Source organism: Cervus elaphus, chromosome 9 (genome assembly GCF_910594005.1).
Source record: "Cervus elaphus chromosome 9, mCerEla1.1, whole genome shotgun sequence".
In the NCBI taxonomy this organism is placed as follows: domain Eukaryota; kingdom Metazoa; phylum Chordata; class Mammalia; order Artiodactyla; family Cervidae; genus Cervus; species Cervus elaphus.
The window spans coordinates 25519730-25541048 of NC_057823.1; the positions used below are offsets into that span (position 1 = coordinate 25519730).

The following is a 21319-nucleotide window of genomic DNA, read 5'->3' on the forward strand; positions in this document are numbered from 1 at the left end:
CGCACAGCAATGAAAATCCAGCAAAGTCAAAAACAAAATAAATTTTAAAAAAACCTTTCTAAGGGAAGTCAAAAAACATTGAGACAAAAATGGATATACTACATACCAATCTTCCGGGATGCAGCAAAAGCAGTACTAAGAAAAAAGTTCATAGAAACAACTACGTTAACAACAACAAAAGAACTCAAATAAATAATCTAACTTTATACCTCAAGTCGCTCAGTCGTGTCCGACTCTTTGAGACCCCATGGAATATACAGTCCATGGAATTCTCCAGGCAAGAATCCTGGACTGGGTAGCCGTTCCCTTCTCCAGGGGATGTTCCCCACCCAGGGATGGAACCCAGGTCTCCCGCACTGCAGGTGGATTCTTTACCAGCTGGGCCACTTCCCTGGGAGCTCAGATGGTAACGAATCTGCCTGCAATTTAGGAGACAAGGGTTCGATCCCTGGATGGGGAAGATCCCCTGGAGAAGAGAATGGCAGCCCACTCCAGTATTCCTGCCTGGAGAATTCCATGAACAGAGGAGCCTGGCAGGCTATAGTCCATGAGGTTGCAAGAGTCAGACACAACTGAGTGACTAACACACACACACACACCTCAAGTAGTTAGAAAAAGAATAAAGCCCGAAGTTAGTAGAAGGAAGAAAATAAGAGTGGAAATAAATGGAAAATAAAATTAAAAGGCAATAGAAAAGATTAGCAAAACAAAGAGCTACTTTTGAAAACAGAAAACTCTTTTAACTTACCAAAAAAAAGAGAGAATTTAGAAAAGAGGAGACATTACAACTGAAACCATAGAAATACAAAGAATCACAAAGATTACTAAGAACAATTACACGCCAAAAAAATGGACAAGCCAGAAGAAACTAGTTAACTTCCTAGAAACATGCAAATCTACCAAAACTAAACCATGAAGAAACAGAAAATCTAAACAGACTAATAACAAGTAAGGAGACTAAATCAGTAAACCGCCTGACAAACGACAGGACCAGATGACTCACCAGTGAACTCTACCCAACAGTTAGAAAGAATTAATACCGGGACTTCCCTGGTGGCTGGTGGTTAAGAAGCCACTGTGCAATCCGGGGCACAGGTCTGATCCCACAGGCCGGGGGCAGCCAAGCCCACATGCCCCAAGGACGGAGCCCACGCGGCACAGTGAGAGAGTCTGCAGGACGCAACAAAAGGTCCTGTGCGCTCCAGCACAGCCCAAAGAAAAGAACACATTAAAGAATAAACAAAAGGAAGTAATATCAATCCTCTCCAAGTCTTCACAAAAAAATGAGTATACTCCCAAACTCATTTTACAGGGCCAGCATAATCCTGGTAACAGAACCACACATGGCCACTAAGGGAAATAAATTATAAGCCAATAATCCTGATGAAAACAGATGTAAAAATCTTAAAAAACTGAATTCAATAGTCAAAGTGTGATTACAGAGATAGAACTGTTCAACATCTGCAATCACAAAATAAGACATAGCACATTAACAAAATGAAGGGTAAAAGTCACATGATCTCAAAGAAGAAGAAAAAGCATTTGGTAAAACTCAGCATCCATTTATGATGGGATACTCTTAAACAAAGCAGGTATGTAGGGAGAACATACTCTGACGTAAAAAAGACTCTGTAACGATACGTCTCATTTCATTGTACTTTGCTTTATTGTACCCTACAGATATCGCATTTTTCACAAATTGAAGGTTTGTGGCAACTGGGCATTGACCAAATGCACTGGCACCATTTTCCCAACAACATCTGTTCACTTGTGTTTCTGTATTGTATCTTGGCAATTTTCACAATTTTTTTTTCATTATTATGCCTGTAGGTGAAAAACCCACAGCTAACATGTACTCAGTGGTGATGAGCGAGAAGCTTTTCCTCTAAGATCAGAAACAAGACAAAGATGCCCGCTCTTACCACTTTTTTTTTCAATATAGTATTGAAAATCCTAGGCAGAGAAATTAGGCAAGGAGGGGGGAAAGGCATCAAAACTGGAAAGGAAAAAGTAAACTGTCTCTATTTGCAGATGACATGATATTATATACAGAAAACCCTAAAGACTCCACCAGAAAACTGCTGGAACTCAGAAACAAATTATGAACAGGGGAATGGCACAATGGAAAAGACAGTCTCTTCCATAAATGATGCTGGGAAAACGGAACAGCCACATGCAAAAGAATCCAACTGGACCAACACCTTACACTACACCCAAAAACCTATTCAAGATGGACTGAAGACTTGAGTGCAAGGCCTGAAGCCGTAAAACTCTAGAAGAAACCGGGGACAAGTTCCTTGACATCACTCCTGGCAACGATTTTTTGAATTTGGTACCAAAAAATGGGATTTTTTGGAAATTCTTGGTACCAGTGGAATTTTATTCAGCCAAAAAACAAAGGATGGAAACACTGCCACTCATAACAACACGGATGAAACTGGAGGCCGTGATGCTAAATGAAACTCAGTTAGAAAGAAAAATGAGCGCTGTGCAAAGTCACTGCCATCTGAAATCAGAGAACAGAGAACAGACTGGTGGCGGCCAGAGGCAGGGGCTTAGGGACACGGGTGGGGGTGGAGGTGGCAGGAATGGGTTACAGGGGCCAAAAGGTACAAACTCCCAGTTGTAAGTTCTGGGGATATAAAGTACAGCATAGTGACTCTAGTTAGCAATACTGTCTTATATATTTGATTGTTGCTAAGAATAAATCTTAAAAGTTGTCATAAAAAGTAAAAATAATTTATATGAGGTGTTGAGTGTCAACTGAATTTACTGTGGTAAGCATCTCACAATATATTTATATATCAAATCATTATGTTGTACGCTTTAAACAAACACAATGCTATATGTGAATTACTTCAATAAAACTGGGATGTGGGGACCTAGTCCTACTTACAGATCGAAAGTAGTGAAATAAACTTTAGCTCCATCACCCTCATACGATCTACATCTCACCATTTTCATTCCTTGCCTCTGGACTCAACCAAGATTTCTACAAACACACCACAAGTGTGAGTCATGGTTTTATTCCAGTAATGACTGGATAAATCCTAAGCGTACCAAGATGATTACAGAGTTCATACATCTATTTACAGGTATCAGTGATGATTTGAGTTACTAAACTCACTATCTCCTATCTGTGTCCATGAACTCCAAGTTCATGCCAAGTCTGATGAACACTGGGGGCAATATATAAAATACATTATCTTATATTCTACAAATAGTAAGCAAAACACATTATAACAGAGAAAGAAAACATAAAAAACCATTAGACATAATAAAGTAACTGTGGGGGAAAGATATTATTACCGTGACTTTAAAACATACAAAAATAAATGATTCACAGAGGATTTTACTACCTATTAATATTTGATGAGTTCTGATAGAGTGTCCAAAACGACATATAGTGGTTATGATTTGGGGGAGAGGATGAAAATCATGTGAATAAACCATTTAATAATATATTAATATTTAATATACCTTTTTCTCATTATCTTTATATCAAGTTTACTTAATGTGGCACAAAAGCCAAAAGATAACTGAAGTAACTGCTTGTAGACCTTAGCTCAACTAGAATCCTGAGGAAGGTGTACATAACCAGCACTGCCTATGGCCTTCTTTTACTTTTCCACTTTGGTGACTGCAGCCATGAAAATAGAAGATGGCTGCCCCTTGGAAGAAAAATTATGACAAACCTAGAAGGCGTATTAAAAAGCCAAGATATCACTTTGCCAACAAAGGTGCATACAGTCAAAGTTATGGTTTTCCCAGCGGTCATGGATGGATGTGAGATTTGGACCATAAAGAAGGATGAGCGTCAGAGAACTGATGCTTTCAACTTGCGGTGTTGGAAACACTGAGAGTCCTTTGGACAGCAAGAAATCAAACTAATCAATCCTAAAGGAAAACTACCCTGAGTATTCACACTGAAGCTGAGCCTCCAATACTGCAGCCACCTGATGTGAAAAGCCACCTCACTGGAAAAGACCCTGATGCTGGGAAAGACTGAAGGCAGGAGGAGAAGGGGACGACAGTGGATGGAATGGTTGGATGGCATCACTGACACAATGGATGTGAGTTTGAGCAAGCTCCAGGAGATGGCGAAGGACAGGAATGCTTGGCATGCTGCAGTTCATGGGGTCACAAACAGCTGGACACAACTTAGAACCAAACAATTCTATCAATGTTTACTTCAGCATTTGCTAAAGATATTCAAGTTTTTGACATTCAAAACTGTTGTTTCTTAGAGTGGGAGCTTTTGTATAATTCTCATATCCTTAGTTTTTAGTTTATTTTACTGATTCGGGTTAACTTCTCAGTTTATTTTTCACACCTAAACAATAGCTTTGGGTATTCTAGACCTACAATGATTAAATTTTTTAAATTGTTCTTAAAGGATCTGAAGCAGCTTTATAACATTTTTGGCTTCCCTTGTGGCTCAGTTGGTAATGAATCTGCCTGCAATGTGGGAGACCTGCTATCAATCCCTGGGTTGGGAAGATCCCCTGGAGAAGGGAAAGGCTACCCACTCCAGTGTTCTGGCCTGGAGAATTCCATGGACTGTATAGTCCATGGGGTTGCAAAGAGTCAGACACAACTGAGCGACTTTCACTTTCACTGTAACATTTTACCATAGTAGTTAATAGATATTCAGACCAACAAAGTGACACTTTATTTCTATCCTGTATAAACAGGCATAACTCTTTATTGTGGACATATGCCACTTCTTTCTGCATACTTTGTTCTGGAAGCGACAACCCACTTCCTTTCCTTTCGAGAAATCACCTCTTCCTAACTCCAACCGGAAGATTTTCATAGGGTGTCAACCAGAGTAGTCCACAACCACGACCATGGTGTGTGCACAGGACACACTCTGGGCCAGAATCCTTCCCCGGGAAGGACTATACAGCAGGGAGATGCCCTTTCCTCCTCATGGTTGTTAAAATGAGATGATGAACCTGGAGCTGAGGGCAACCATGGGAAAAAGAACACCCACCTCTAGTCAGAAAGTAAGAAGCCAATGTGCAAAGAATCAAGAAAGAGAGTTGAGAAGTCCCAGGTCTTGGGGATTCTTTTTAAACAAATGTTTCTTTTTCTTAAACAAATGTTTAAGCAGCCAGATTCAGCTTTCCTGTGGGTAGTCTATGCACTGATACCACCAGTTTGGGAGTTTGGTTTCTAAGATCATAACCAAAAACCTCTAATTAATATGTCAGAATTAGTATTAATCCTTGATAAGTAAGAAAAATGGAGAGAAGGAAGGAGTAGACTGCAAAGATAGAAGGAAAAAAAAAAATCTGTCAAAATTTCAGAAAACAATAAACCTTTTCAGTATGCCAACTTGTACTGTATGAAGATACACTCTGGGAATAATAAATGATAATTCCACTGCTCTGGTTTCCAGAGTGTGTGCACTCACAGAACAACGGAAGTGGTCCTCAGGTGAAGAGGCTTATGTAAGAGCGAATTCTACAGAAGATGAGAGCCGAGTCATCAATCACCACAGAGAAATCCAAACATCCAGCTAGGGTCACAAACGGACTGAGACCTAAGTCAGCGTACAGAAAGGCAAGGGATTTCACATTGGAAATACTTATACACAGGTGGGCTGCTGGTAACACACCTAAAATTCACTCCTGAGTACAGTGCTATTTTCATTTGGCCCTTTAGAGTTTAGCAGATAAATAGCCTTTTCCCACCTAGTATAAATTTCAAAGTTGGTTAACAGATGAGAAGTTCATGGGAGGCCCCCAAATTTGTTTTTGATAGGGAATCTCCAAGTGAGTTTACAGTGACCTTGTCAAGGGCAGAACTGCTAAATGCAAACTGAAGGAATGAGCTGCTCTCCCTTCGCAGAACAAACCTCGTGAACAGTGATTTCCTTTTCTCTTCAGAGTCTGTGTCTGGTCTAAGCCACACAACGCAAGTATGAAAACTGAAACACAAAACAGGCTTCAAAAGAAGGCTGACATAGCTTTTCTAAGCACTAGTGATGTATTTTTCAATCTCAAGAGTGTGAAAGTCTTTACACCAGTTTCTGTTAGCACACGTCCACCTGGGCATGCATGCATATGTATATGGGGGGCTGAGCAGGGAAGGGGGCAGGGCACAAACATCAGAAGAGCGATGAAGCCTGAGGACGTGACATAAACTGATCAGAACCAAACACGTACAAAATGGCAGACGGGTCAACCTTCACTCGACCTTGAGCCTCGGTGGACGCTCACTGTATGCATCTGCAAGCTAACTGACACACTCCGCCATGACAGTCTCGAGGCTGATCAAAAAGTGGGCAGTGGTCCGATTCCTGGAAATCCCCACTACCCCCCTCCCTGAAACAGTGGGAATAATCCTCCCACACCAACCCATAATAACTAACCGTGCCGTATTTCGGGGCTGTCTCACCTCCCGAGACGGCCCACACTCTGTCGGTGGAGTATGTTTCTCACTAAATAAATCCGTTTTTTACCTACCACTTTGTTTTTCACTGGATTATTTCTGCGATGAGACAACCAAGAACCTCAGCTTCGTTAAGTCCTGAAATGGAGTGTGTGAGCGGAGTTGGAAGACTGTGGGTTCTGGCCAGGCTGGAGACGCGGGTTCAAGTCCCAGTCCGAGTCACAGAGCTTCACGTGTACTAGGGCTTCCCTGGTGGTCAGCGGTAAAGAACCCCCCTGCCAAGGCAGGGGACACAAGTGTGACCCCTGGGTCAGGAAGATCCCCGGAGAAGGAAATGGCAACCCGCTCCCAGTACTCCTGACTGGGAAACCCCACAGACAGAGGAGGCTGGGGGTATGGTCCAGGGAGCTCGCAAGAGAGTCAGAAATGACTCAGCAACTAAGCAACAAGAGCTAACTTCAGGAAATGACTGTATACTGAACAAAGAAAATGTGAGTAATACACTGATATCACAGCAGTGAAGTAAAGATGATAAATTCATGTTGCTTACGCCACTAAGCTTGTAATAATCTGTTACTGCAAGCCACAGGACAATACTGTACCGAGAGAGAGCGAATCACTTGCCAAGGACCCACAGGTAAAAGCAGGTCTGGGAGTCTTCCTTGTCCACTGTTCTTTTCTTTCCACCACCACACACAGTCACTCAAAAGTAAACACCTTGGTGTTTCAAAAACAGTCATATAATCACCCCCAAACATATATGTAAAATAGAAAAAGAAAATAAAATGCTTGTATTAACTTTCTGTAAATATTGTTCACAATTAAGTCAAGCAATGTTCTATGTAATTACTTTTCTTGTACTATGTTTTGTGTTGACTTTCTTCTTTTTATTTGCTTAACTTCCTATGAAAGCAACATATTGTTTCAACACCAACCACAAATTTCTTGCAGTATAACTGGTTAAAAAGCTAAACGACTAACCCATACAGTCTGAAATTTCACTAAACAAAAGGAGTATCTTTGACTCAACTGACCTTTAAAAAGGCCCAAAATGTCTGTCTGTTTTTTTTAACTACAGGGTAATCTTCCTGTATTATTACTTTGATAATTTATTCTCCTCAATGACTATTTTCTACTTCGTGAAATTCTGTGGCAGATTTGAACTTTCAGGATTGATCATCTAATTTTCTTAACTTTTCCCTTGTACTTTTCATCCATTTCTTTTTTTAAATTTTGTTTCTACCTTTTACTTTCACTTTTTAAAAAAAGATTTATCTTCTAGTCCTTCTACTTGGCTTACTTCAGCTTATCAATCACTTCCAAACACCATTTGTTCTCAACTTGTTCTTTCTCTCTCCTCCCCACCCCTTCTTTGGAGGCACACTGTTCTTGTTTTGTGGGCCTAACATCTTAATCATCTGAGGAATGCTGACACTTTCATTGTAGTTCTTTTTTATTTCCTGTATCATCAATTTCCTCAGTTCTTTCAGTTAATTTCCTTTAGCTTTCCTCATGCCTGAGAATTATTTGGACTGCCCACATAAGGGTTAGTACACATGGCTCTGAGCACGCTGACTGTTGTGTTCAACGACAGATGAAATAATGGTTAATTGATTTTTCCCTTGGGGTGTCCACAACTACACACATCACTGGGTCTTTTCTGTAGAGTCAGTTCTCTAGAGAACAACCTGCTTCAGGCCACCCTGGGCAGCTCAAACCTAGCTGCAGGCCTCGCGGGAACAAGGCAGTTAAAGACACTGGTTTGCTTCTGGTCAGTATCCCTCTCTGCAGGCAACTGGGTGTGGCTATGTTCTGTAAATTCCCAGTCTATCATCTGTTTTATTACCTTTCATTCATGGAAAAGAAAACGATTTGGTATTTTAGACAGTCCTCTATTGTCTATTGTTTAGTCGCTAAGTCCAACTTTTTGTGACCTCATGGACTTTAGACCGCCAGGCTCCTCTGTCCACGGAATTTCCTAGGTAAGAATACTGAAGTGGGTTGCCATTTCCTTCTCCAGAGGATCTTCCCAACCCAGGGATCAGACCTGCATCTCCTGTGCTGGCAGGCAGGTTCTTTACCACTGAGTCACCGGGGAAGCCCTCAGACTCCCTTAATGTCAAACAAAGTGCGGTTTCAGGAGGGAGAAGATTGCATGTGGATATGTTTATCCAATATCCTCTCTGTTGCATACCTGGATCTCCCTTCCCGGTAAGTGAAAACCACACCGAACCAAAATACTTCTAGAAAGAGGCCGATTTTTCAAGCTTTGAAGGTCCCACTCATTTCAGATAGCATGTGCTTGAAAATAACCAATGGAGATTTAAAGCACAACAAAACAAAATCAACTATTATTTAAAATGAGAGCAAACTACAATTCATCAACTCAACATCCACAAAAAGAGCACTTATGGGACTTCCCTGATGGTCCAGGGGTTAAGAATCTGCCTTCCAATGCAGGGGATGCAGTTTTGATCCCTGGGGTCAGGGAACTAACAGCCCGTATGCCACGGAGCAACTACGCTCAATGCAGCCCAACTACTGAACCCCAGTTCTTAGAGCCTGCACACCGCAGCAAAGATCTTGCATGCCTCAACTAACACCTGATGCAGCCAGATAAATAAAGATTACGAAAAACAAAAGAGCACTTAACTGCAAGCCAGGCACTATGCTAAGTATTTAATCTTCCTGCCAATGCGGGGTCTGGAGGAGATAAGGATTCGATTCCTGGGTAGGAAAGATTCTCTGGAGAAGGGTTTGGCTACCCACTCCAGTATTTATGCCTACAGAATCCCGTGGACAACAGGAGCCTTGTGGGCTACAGTCCATGGGGTCACAAATACAACATCTACTTTAATATATTGAAGTCCATTGCTGCTGCTGCTAAGTCACTTCAGTCATGTCCGACTCTGTGCGACCCAAGAGAAGGCAGCCCACCAGGCTCCCACCATCCCTGGGATTCTCCAGACAAGAACACTGGAGTGGGCTGCCATTTCCTTCTCCAATGCATGAAAGTGAAAAGGGAAAGTGAAGTCACTCAGTGTCTGACTCTTAATGACCCCATGGACTGCAGCCTACCAGGCTCCTCCCTCCATGGGATTATCCAGGCAAGAGGACTGGAGTGGGGTGCTATTGCCATGGTATGTGTCACTCTTTCTATTTGCTGAGGTTTAATTAATTGGCTCAATGTAGAACAGTAAATATCCAATGTGTGTATAACTTCCATTTAATTTATCAAAACACATACTAGTGAAAACTAGTCTTAAAATGGCAGGATTCTGCCCATTAACTCACCAGCCTTAATTCAGTCTACTAGTTCACTTCTTAGTAGCTTCCAAATCCGTGTGTAATGCATTCGACTAGACACTTGCTTATATGCCTTTAAGATTATAATTTTATGATTGTATGAAAATTATTCTCAATTCACAAATGAAAACAAGTAACAAGTAACGCACAAAAATAAAACAAATGTTGTCCCACCAGTTAAAACAGAGGGACATAAGCACTGAAATAGCTCTTCAAACAACTAAAAGAATGATGAATCTACAAAACTAAGTGGAACATGAGCACTGGAAACATCTAAAATATTAGAAAAATTTTTACTATGTATAAAGGTGATGAGAGACCAAACTTGACTCAGTACTGAAAGGAGCTATTTGGTGGGATCTTAGAATCTGTCTTGCATATAAGAGCTAACAAAATTGATCTGTAATATTTTCTACCCATCATAAACATGTTTAAAGCAGAGAAAGAAGAAAAACAAAATGGTTTTTATGTGTTTATGTCAGATGAACAGATTAAGTGCTTTTAAAAAGGTCTTATATGGTATTTATAAATATGTCCCAGATAATTACTAAAATATTGCTATAATACAATATTAGGTCCCAGGATTACTCAAATTCTAACTCCTCTTTAATTACAAATTATATAAAGTTTGCATAAACATTTTACTCTTCTACAACTATGAACAGTTTATTACCTAGACTTTACCTCTCTGATACTGACTTCTTTTCTTTTCTCTTCTGATTTTTGAAAATAATACATTTGAGGTCCTTAACTTTCTATCCCATTTGTATATACCAAGGCCATGTGAGAATCAGGACCCAAACCACCAACTCTGGACAAATAAAGGCTTAATCCTCTTTATCCTTGCTGTTTCTAGGTTTATAAAACCCAAAAATCAGTAAAAACAAAACAATGCAAAGGTTCATGCTATTGAGGTTTCAGAAGAACCTTAATTTTAGCCATTTTAAAAATTCAAAGCCTTATGAAAAGATGCAGACTCACAGCATTCACACAAATGACGGAACATGTACTGAAGGAAGTGTTTCCCACCAAAACACGACCATCTCCCAGATGTGGTGAGACGATTTGCAAAAAAGATCTTTTAAGAAACTTTTCAGTATTCACATAAGCTGCCCGTTCATAGGAGCTCACAATAGCTACTTAACATGACCTCACAGATGAGGAACATTTTCTTTATGAAGATATAGACAGTATTTTGTAATGAGCATAGAGAAGAAAATTGTTAGGACTTATCCACCACACACATATATACATATATATATATATTTTTTTTTTAAACTATTTGACCACATTATTTTTTTCTCTTCCTACTCCCTGAAAAAATCTTTCCCTGAGTTTCTTTCCTATTTTTTTCCCCCAGTGATAATTATTTTTATCACAATAAAGGTAAGATAATCCTGTTTCTCAACTCCAGAGCTCCATGTTCTGACTTGTTCTGTATTCAATGGTCCCAAATGTGAATATGCTCACCTGGGAGTGTTGGAATGCTACAGGAAAAGACTTAACCTTCTATTTTTACTTTTCATCTTTTTTAAAAATTAAATTTTACTAATATTTAGTGTATAGGATGACAGACATGCCTGGTGGTTTCTGAATGCATTTCTATTCTAGTTACTACAGAGCAACTAGAAAGCCTCAGACTAACGTTTAATCATACTTGAAACTAAACACAAGAATGAAAGCTCCCACAGCATAATATCTTGACTTACTCTGCTTCAAATCATCTAAATGTGTCTTTCTTTGTACTCTCAAAGAACTCATGGTATAATACCAATATGCAGAGAGGACAAAAAGTGTGGAAGAGCTGGATCGAAGGATTTGATTTCAAGAAATCTCTGATATGTGTATAATCCTGAAACTCACAACCAGAAGTTTAAAAAAAAAAAATCAGGTTACTTTTCATTCTCATTAAATTAAAATGCAAGATTAAACTTTTCCTCTCAGACTGATAAGAACTGAAAGTCTGAAAATACCATGCATTTGATGAGATTACGGAACAATGGCTGGTACACTCAAACTGCTGGCAGGAACGAAATTTGGTAAAATCACATTTAAAACAGAAGCAAAGAAATTAAGAAGAGGTGGCAAGAATACAGAGTCCTTAATGACCTGAGTAACGGCGACGGTGTGGTCACTCACCCAGAGCCAGACATCCTTGAGTGTGAAGTTTAGTGGGCCTTAGGAAGCATAACTGTACGCAAAGCTGGTGGAGGGGATGGAATTCCAGCTGAGCTATTTCAAATTCTAAAAGATGATGCTGTTAAAGTGCTGCACTCAATATGCCAGCAAATTTGGAAAACTCAGCACTGGCGTTTTCCACAGGACTGGAAAAGGGTTGTTTTCATCCAAGTCCCAAAGAAAGGGAATGCCAAAGAATATTCAAACTACTGTACAACTGAAGTCATTTCACATGTTAGCAAGGCAATGCTCAAAATCCTTCAAGCTAGGCTTCAACAATACATGAACCAAGAACTTCCAGATACACAAGCTGAGTTTAGAAAATGCAGAGGAACCAGAAATCAAATTGCCAACATCCGCTGGGTATCATAGAGAAAGCAAAGGAATTCCCAAAAAACACCTACATCTGCTTCACTGACTACACTAAAGCCTTTGACTGAGTGGATCACAACAAACTGGAAAATCCTTAGAGAGATGGGAATATAAGACCACCTTACCTGTCTCCTGAGAAACCTGTATGCAAGACAAGAAGCGAGTTAGAACCAGACGTAGAACAACAGACTGGTTTCAAAACGGGGAAGGGAGTACATCAAGGTCGTATGTCACACCCTGCTTATTTAATTGATAAGCAGGGTACATCATGCAAAATGCCAGGCTGGATGAATCACAAGCGGGAATTAAGATTACCAGGAGAAGTATCAACAACCTCAGAAATGCAGATGATACCACTCTAATGGCAGAAAGTGAAGAGGAACTAAAGAGCCTCTTGATGAGGGTGAAAGAGGAGAGTGAAAAGACTGGCTTAAAACTCAACATTCAAAAAACAAGGACCATGACATCTGGTCCCATCACTTTAACACAAATAGGGGAAAAGTAGAAACAGTGGTAGATTGGGCTCCAAAATCATTGAGGAAGGTGACTGCAGCCATGAAATTAAAAGATCCTTGTTCCTTGGAAGGAAAGCTATTACAAACCTAGATAGCACATTAAAAATCACTTTGGTGACAAAGGTCTGCATAGTACAAGCTTTGGTTTTTCCAGTAGTCACATACAGATGTGTGAGCTGGACCATAAAGAAGGCTGAGTGTCACGAATTGATGCTTTTCAATTGTGCTGGAGAACACTCTTGAGAGTTCCTTGGACGCCAAGGAGATCAAACCAGTCAATCCTAAAGGAAATCAACCCTGAATATTCACTGGAAGGACTGATGCTAAAGCTGAAGCTCCAATCCTTTGACTAACTGATGCAAAGAGCCAACTCATTGGAAAAGATCCTGATATGGGAAGATTGACGTCAGGAGGAGAAGAGGGCGACAGAGGATGAGATAGTTGGATGGCATCACTGACTCAATGGACATGAATTTGAGCAAACTCTGTGAGATAGTGAAGGACAGGAATGCCTGGCATGCTGCAGTCCACGGTGTCTCAAAGAGCTGGACAAGACTTAGTGACTTGAATTAACAACAGTAACATTTAAAACAATTGTATCTTACATGGTAAAAGCTAGTGTCCTTAAGACTTTAGAAACAGTAATTTCACCCCTTAAACTCTAGAGAAACTTTTAGCATGTGTTCACCAGGCAACACATTCACAAAGGCCCAAATGAGCATCATTCATAATAGCTCCGTATTAGTAACAATTCAGAATTTCAAAAGGGCTATATGGATGTACATGGTGTAGTCATAACAACAGAACACTCTAGAGAAGAGGAAATTAAGTTCAGCTAATGGCCTCAATATAGATTAGTCTTTTAAATTTAATATTGAATTAAAGAAGAAAACACAATTATATCCAGTGCAACACCACTCATTTAAAGTTAAAACAGGTAAACCAACTATAGTGTTCAGGGCACACACAAATGGAAAAATCATAAAACAAAGTAAGGAAATGATTACCACAAGCAGCAGGGCAGCAGCTCCTCCAGGTGTTGGAGAAGAGATGTAAATGAGAATGCTAAGGGGCTCCCGGGGTGTTGGCAATGCTCCACTTTTTGACTTGGGTAATATTTGATTCATAATATAATTGTTTTATTAACTATTCATTATATAGTACATTTATAAGTAAAAGAAACTTTTAAAGTGTTTTTTGGTATGATAATGGTACTGTGGTTATGTTAAATAACAGTCATTATCTCAGAGATAAAAACTAAAGATATTTATAGATAAAATGAAATAATGCTTGAAATTTGACTTCAGAATATAAAAAAGCCAAAGTAGATGCACTGATCAGATATGAATCGATGTTGCTAAAGCTGAGTGCATGAGGTTGAGTATACCACCGTCTACTTTTGAATTATTATTTTTGCTGATGTCGCTTTTTAAGAAATGATAAATGAAAAACCACTACAATACTGTAAAGTAATTAGGCTCCAACTAATAAAAATAAATGAAAAAAAAAAAAAAGAAATGATAAATGGCAGCAACCTCATGGCTTGCTAAGGAACAGCCTGCTTTACTTTCATGTATATATTGAAAAACTCCAACTGAAATTAAATCAAGATCAACTTAATAAAAGCATTAAAGAAAACAATTTCCTTTCTGACATCAACAAACATAAAAGCCTTCCAGTTTCTAAGAAGAACGGCCTTCTGCGACCACGTCCTTTACTCCTGCCTCTCACCCACCGCTCCCGCACTTCTCCAGCTGGTATTCGCAGGGAACGCTAGGGACACGGACTGAGCACTTCCTGACTGGGCACAAAACAGGACGGCAGCGCCTCACGCCAAGAGCCTTTCTAGCTTGTCTTCAAAGTTCATGTACACAAATTCACACTTTCCCGGAGGTATATGAAAGTACAGAGGGCGTGCCATCCACCATGTCTGAGAGCAGCTTACTGTCTCTAGAGGAAATCCAGAAGCTGCTCCTGAGACAGCACAGGCAGTCCCAGTGAGTGAGATAATCTTGCCTCGTTTCCAGGTTTAGCATATGGTTAAGACATTTGAATCAGTCCTCTGCACTGCCTTTCTACAAAGCAGGGATATTTTTCATTTCTCTACTGATCAGGGTGATTTTTAATTTTCACTTACAAAACTTCATCTGTTAAATGGTTTGAGAGGACTATAGTTATATAATATGACTTTTAGTTAAACAAATTAAGAGCAGGCATATTTGCATTTTCAGGAAAAGGAAAAATGATACCGTATCAATCAAATTCACACCTCATTTAGGGTGTGTGGGAATGTGATTCCTGAAAAAGGAAGTTCTACATGAATCATGCCATCTGGGGTCTTCATCACACAGTATTGACGGAGATGCATCACACTTGAGCAAACGTTCTTGCCTGGCATAAATCCTCTGAAATTCCAGAATGCCTTTACTGAGAGCTTTCTCTAGCCACCTTTCATTGAACTATTATTGGCTCTTCCTCTCAGTCTAAGGTCTACAAGCAACCTCTGTCTACTGACCCATCCCATCTCCCTCCAACTCTTCACCTATTTCCCTTGAAGAAATCTTAGACTCTCTAATACCTGGAGAACAGTGCCCTTCATTTTTTCTTTAAATGGCAGTAACCACTTCATCACTTACGTACACAACCCCTACTACTACGGATTAGAACTGCACATCAAAACAACAATAAAAGTGGAAGTAAGAAAAGTTACTGCAGGAAATAAGCAATCTTATTTCAGAACATGCTACGCACACGACTGCAGACGGCAGAGGAGGACTCACTGGCTGGAAGTGCAGGTAGGAAGAGGTAACTCGCTGCCTCCAGGATGCAGCGTGGGCAGGCAGCGCTGCCTCTCAGTCTGGGCACACAGTAACAGTCAAACCACGGAGAAAAGGACACGCGCTTCACTTAAGGGAACAAAACCATTCAATGATTTCCCATTTCCAAAGTGTAAAAATCAGTCTTTCCATGGCCTGGAAGGCCATACATGACCTGGCCCTTCACTATCTCTGACCTCATTTCCCACCACTGCGGCCTTGGCCGACAGCCACTCTGCCCTCTTTGATATTCCTCTTATACACACAACCCTTGCACTTCCAGAACTCTTGTACTCTCAAGCTCCTCAGACTGAAATGCTCTTCCCTACCTACCTGTGTGCCTTAAATCTTAGCTTAAACATCATTTCATCAGAGGTCTTTCCTGTACACTCTTAATCCCTCCCCCATTTTCCTTTCTCTATCTTTTTCTCTGCTTTCTTCTTCCACAGAACATGTACCATTACCTGACATCACAGACACCTATTGATTCACTAAATATCTCCTCCACTAGAATGACAGTGAATGAAGTCATAATGTCTGGAGAAATATCAGTGTTAATATATGATGACTGGCATAGGTGTCTAAAATAACACATTTCAGAGATTAAACACCACTACAAAACATCACTACCATGTGGAGGAACACCATACAGGGAAAGTATGTAATGTGAATATAAAGGGGGGCGGTTGTATATCAATATTTATTGTTTTTGAGGATAACTCAGAAGTTTATTACCTTAACTGTGGTGATGGCAGCATGTGTATACATACATTCAAACTCACCAGACAATACATTAATTATGCACAGTTTTTTTGGGTATACCAATTATAACTCAAAAAAAAAGCTGGTGAAAAAAGTCCACTAGCACTCCAATGCACAATAAGAAGTAGGTAAAAAATTCACTAAATTCCTGTAAACAGCTGACAGATCTTTTTTTTTAAAAAATTAAGGTGCAAAATAGCAACCATTTAACTTAAAGATTCCTACCTTAGCACATATGTAGCAGCAACAACCACAGCATTTACACTATAGCCAATTTTAAAGGTTTAGATTACCATGGCTCAAAAAATTGGGACTCTATTTTATTCTGTACTATACTGTGCTAAAACTAAAGAGTAGGAAGGGAAAGTATGACTCTTATGCTACTACTCAGAAAAATGCATTCTAAGTTCTCCCCAGTACGGGGTTGTTCCTTTTCCACACATGGAATGCGCAAGAGCAGGGGGTGGTAAAGGAGTGGGAGAGTTGGCACACAGCGCTCAATTTTGGTACAGACTTTAGGAAGCTCTAGAGATGACCAAGCAGCTTTCAAATAAGGAACTCTTGATACTGTCTGCTAGAGCTGCAAGGTATGCTTTTGTAGGCTGTAAGCACACACAAAATCATTAATGCATCCTTTAAGGGTTTTTTCCTAATGCCAACAAGCCAGATGTTTTTCCACTACAGTAACCATGTGGCGCCGTGAAGTGTGGGGTCATTTTTCTCAGCAAGCCAAAACGGCTATTCTTGTGGAATATTTCATACAATTACGTATTATTAAACAATAACACAATACAGACATGTTATATGTGCACAGAAACACTCAAACTGCAAATGCTTTGTGTATCAGAAAATGTATTTCTAATGTCCTGTATTTATAATTCTAAAGTCTTATGCTCCCACTCTCTAAATTCCCAATCTATGCCTTTCTAGTTTGAGTATACCTGTAAAACAGAATGTTATACGCATTATGAATGTTGGCAATAAACAAATTAAACTTAAAAAATATGGAAATAGAACTTGTGGTTTCCTGTCTGACATGTAAGGGGCTTAAAAGATGTCGTGCCAATCCACACAGTCAAAAAGTTGAACTGAAACATCAACTATTCTCAGGTCCTTTAGAAAACTGAGATCACAGCGCAAACCGCTGCCTCCGAAACTGGAGAGACAGCAGAAACCTCCAGGACACGCAGAACCAGTGCAGGAAAACCTAAACTGTAACGGAGGAATTAGTGGACGATGAGTGTGGGCAGCTGGAGAGTTTAGGAGGGCCTGTCTTAGGAGGGCCCCCGTACTCCTGCGAGTTTGACCACCAGGAACTCTACCATGTTCTCAAAGTGAATACCAGAGAAAAATCTCCTTCTCCTTCAGCAAAGAGGAGGGAAAGGTAGAATTTTAAAATAAGCGACAGCACTATACGCTGGTTCAGTGCGTTTGGTTCTGACGTTATCTAAACAGAGACGGGCCTATTTCCCCTGCCTCCTCTAAAAGGGTGTTTTGTCTACCCGGAGAGTACTATGATGGGAGATATGCCACTGAAACAGAACAAATTCAGCATCTTCTTTTCACAGGTTACCTCTTTTAGACAAGATGATTTTCCTCTTTGACTACATTTTTCATGTTGGCTAGCTACGGTTAAAGAATGTGTCACAGCTAGCTATCCAGGCACTTGACTGAGAGTCTCTGAAGTTGGGGCTGGAAACAGAATGTGTGGCCTCCTTCTGGGGGAGAGAGAGGGAGTATGCAGAGAATGTGAGTGCTGGGCGGGGCCTCGGACAGAATCTGTGGTAGGCGGCCTGTGAAGTCGGTCCCAGTGACCCCTGTCTCCTGGAATCCGTGCCTTTGTATACTCCCCTCCCTTGGGTGTGAACTAGATTTCATGGGCCAGAATACAGCAGAAAGTGGTGGCAAGTCACAAAGATTCGGACGTCCATCTTACCTGCCCCCTTCCTCACATTACAAAAGCCAGTCACCGCGCTGTAAGCGGTTCTGTGGAGAGACCAGTGTGGCGACAAACAGCAAGGCCTCCAGCCAACATGGAACGGAGGCCCTTATTCTGACCGAGACTCCTGTTAGGGTCCAGAGAGGAACGAAACCCTGCCAATAACTGCTTCACTAACCCAGAAAGCAGGTCTGCTCTGCACTGAACCCCGAGATAACTATGGCCTCAGCTGACACCTTAACTGGCACCTCAAAGATATGACTTGGTTGCACACTGCCTGGATTCCTGACCCACAGAATCTGTGAGATAATAAAAGTCTGTTTTAAACCACTATGGTTTAGGTTAAGTTGCATCATCTTAGTTATGGACAAGGAACTAGCAACCCACTCCAGTATTCTTGCCTGGGAAATCCCATGGACAGAGGAACCTGGCGGGCTGCAGTTCACGGGGTAGCGAAGAGTCAGATAACACCAACTAAGTCAATCTGTGAGATAGTAAAAGTCTGTTTTAAGCCACTATGGTTTAGGCTAACTTGCATCATCTTAGCTAACTAGTACTTCACCCAATCCAATCTCTATATTCTCAGTGAACTAAAGATCAGGAGAGGTTTGATACTTTGCCTGAACTCTGTCTGACTCAGACCACACCAAAAAACCACACCTAGACCACTGCCACACACAGGCCCCGGGGAGGGTTCTCAGCAGTTTACAACTGCTGTTGCTGTTCAGTCACTTCAGTCATGTCCGACTCTTTACAACCCCACGGCCTGCGGTCCGCCAAGCTCTTCTGTCCACGGGAACTCTTCCAGGCTAGAGTGAGTCGCCATCTTTCTTCAGGGATCTTCCTGGACCCGGCATCAAACCCACGTCTCTTGCATGGGCAGGCAGGTTCTTTACCACTGAGCCACCAGGGAAGCCCAATTTATAATGGCCCTCTGCAATCTGGCACTATGGGAATTTGCCCGTTCTTCTTAACAAAGCCTCCCCTCAAAAGAAACCTATTTTGGCAGCTCCTCATTGACTGGGGTTTTATCAGAAACTAACCAACTTTGGGGAAGGGAAACATTCAACTGCAGCCTCCTCTAGCCTTTCTGTCTCAACTAAGGAGTAAAAAAAAAACTGAAACGAAACTGAGAAGCACTTGTGTAGGTCCCAGTCCAGCGGGCGTGGGCTCACTAAAAGGCTGAAAGCTAACCACGGCAGGGTACCATGCTTCCCCGTCTCCAACATCTCACCAACGTATCAACAGCGCTCCTGTGTGAAAATACAGGGAAACACAATGGAAAGACCTGGACCTCTCAGACCTTACTTAAGGAGAAGTCCTAGGGAAACCAAACAAGAGGGCACAAAAAGGACACCACAGAAAATGTTACCCTGGGACACCGACAGCAAAGAGTGAGCAAAGCCTAATCCCCACACAGGTAAACACAAAAACTAATACTACAGGACTATTTCCCTCAGTTTCTTTGACTCAGCATATTATCACAAATGACTTTCAACAAAAATTACAAGGCATACTGAAAACAGTATGGTGATAGGATTCAAGTATTCTAAAATCTTTCAAAATTGTTGAAAATGCAATCATTGGTAATATAAGTCATAAATTATAAATTGTACACAATAACAAATGCACAGGTAAATGGTTACTGAAATAAATATTCATTTTACTCTTAAGTAAATTTCAACCTTTCTCATTAAAAGTCAGGAGAAGCAAGAATGTTCAGCCATCACTGACAATATTCAACATTACATTGGAGGTCTTAACCAATGCAGAAAGATTTCAATAGGGAAAAAAGTTTACATATGAGAATTAAGACAAACAAAATGTAACTGTATGGAGAAATTTAAGAAATATAAAGTGTTCAGTATGGTATCTGGATACAAAATTGGTGTATTAAAAATTATTAATTGCTTACAAAATGGTAAAAAAAAAAATCCACTAGGAAATGTAACAGCAAAACAATTTCCTTCAGAATAGCAACGAAAATTCATTTAAAAAAAAATAGAAAAAAACTGATCAAGAAATATGCAGAACTTACATGATGAAAATTTTAACTTAATAAAAGGACATGGAAAGATCTGTACAAATGAAGATGCATGCTATGCTTCTCAATGGAATTGATCAAAATTTGAAAGATGTCAATTCTCATCCAATTACATCTAGATACAATGTAAGGTAAACACCTAAATGATTTACAAGATGCATGATATATCTCATTCAAAGAAAAAAATACAAAAGATAACATAGTAATAAAAACCCATGTAGTAACAATCCAGCTTAAAAATAGGACTTATCAAAATAGTTTAAAAAGAAGAGTTACATACTAAGTAACGGTAGCAGGTACAATGGCACAGGTGTAACCAAAAGAACAGAACAGATTTTGAGAGTAGTCTCTTTAAATATGTGAAAATGTAGTTTATAATAAAGGTGACATTTCATATCACTAATAAAAGGACTGGCCATTTAATAAACTGCTTTTAGATAGCTGACTTAACATGAAAGAATAGTCAGACCCCTACCTCATGCCACACAAAGCAACTCTCCATACTTCATGGATCAAAGAACTGAATGTAAAAAACAGTATTACAAAAGTAGCAAAAGGGAAGACCATGGAGAAGTTAGCAGTAGGAATCCGTATCCCCACCACCACTGTACAGGCATTATCTGTCTGCTGTATCTATTCTGGAACTCTGGAGTCTCTTTAAGGCTTGCAACTTCCAGGGGAAAACGTGAACAGTAGATTGCAGCTAGTTTTAGTCAGCGTCAGCTCTCAGCAGAGGAGCAGAGCAGGGCTCCCCTCCTCCCATAGCTGTGGTATCTGCACATCGTGCAGCCTGCTCCTCTAGGGAGCCAGGCTGGGCAAAAAGGAGCCTGTCCTCCAAACATCTCCGCTTCTGAGCACAGAGGAGCAGCCCAGCAGACGGGCCGCCACTGCTGGTGCACAACTCCCCAGCTGTTGCAAGCCCCTCATCCTCTGGTTGAAGTGACTTCCAGAGGATTTAAAAAGCCAGTGCCCTTTCTTCTCCTCCCTG

General features: G+C 40.5%; 1 protein-coding gene across 6 annotated transcripts in view; it reads right to left on the minus strand.

The window, feature by feature from the left end:
* The window catches only part of CDC42SE2 (CDC42 small effector 2), a 108235-nt gene that overhangs the window by 24793 nt on the left and 62123 nt on the right, over positions 1-21319 (minus strand). The gene's annotated exons all lie outside the window — the stretch shown is intronic.